The sequence below is a fragment of the Triticum aestivum genome, chromosome 2A (genome assembly GCF_018294505.1).
Source record: "Triticum aestivum cultivar Chinese Spring chromosome 2A, IWGSC CS RefSeq v2.1, whole genome shotgun sequence".
NCBI classification, from domain to species: domain Eukaryota; kingdom Viridiplantae; phylum Streptophyta; class Magnoliopsida; order Poales; family Poaceae; genus Triticum; species Triticum aestivum.
The window spans coordinates 54,574,215-54,574,986 of NC_057797.1; positions in this window are offsets into that span (position 1 = coordinate 54,574,215).

Consider the following 772-nt stretch of genomic DNA (forward strand, 5'->3'; position numbering starts at 1 on the left):
CGCCGCTCGGTTTAAATAGCCTGACTAGGGCCCTCAGATAGCGGCCCAGAGTTGCGCCATGAATGCGTGTAACATCCCGGATGTAACTTGCCATATTTGTACTCCGACTCTTGCCATTTTCGGCTCTAAGTTATGAGATTCCTCGTGGTTGGGTTTTGTCCTTGTTTTGCATTTTGTTCATGTCATGCATTCCATATCATGTCATCATGTGCATCGCATTTGCATACGTGTTCGTCTCATGCATCCGAGCTTTTTCTCCGTTGTCCGTTTTGCAATCCGACACTCATACGTCCTCCGGCGCCCCCCTTTTGCCTCTTTTCATGAGCGGATGTTAAACATTCTCAGAATGGGACGAGATTTGCCAAGCGGCCTTGGTACACCACCGGTAGACCGCCTGTCAAGTTTCGTGCCATTTGGAGTCCGTTTGATACTCCAACGGTTAACCAGGAAACCGGAAAGGCCTCGTGTGTGTTGCAGCCCAACACCCCCCCAAAGTGGCCCAATAACCCATCCAAACCTATCACATGTCCTCCATCGTCGGATCACGATCGCGTGGTCGAAAACTACACCTCATTTGGACACTCCCACCTCCTTCTAGGTATAAATATGTCCTCCCCATCCAAATCCGGGTCGAAACCCTAGTCTAGCCTTCCCCCCCGCCGCTGGCCATGTCCACCGGCGCCGGACACATCCACTGCCGCTGCGCCAAGCCAATCTCCTCCTGCCACGTGGTGTGTCCGCCGCCCCCGCGCCGCTGGCCCGCCAGGCCCGG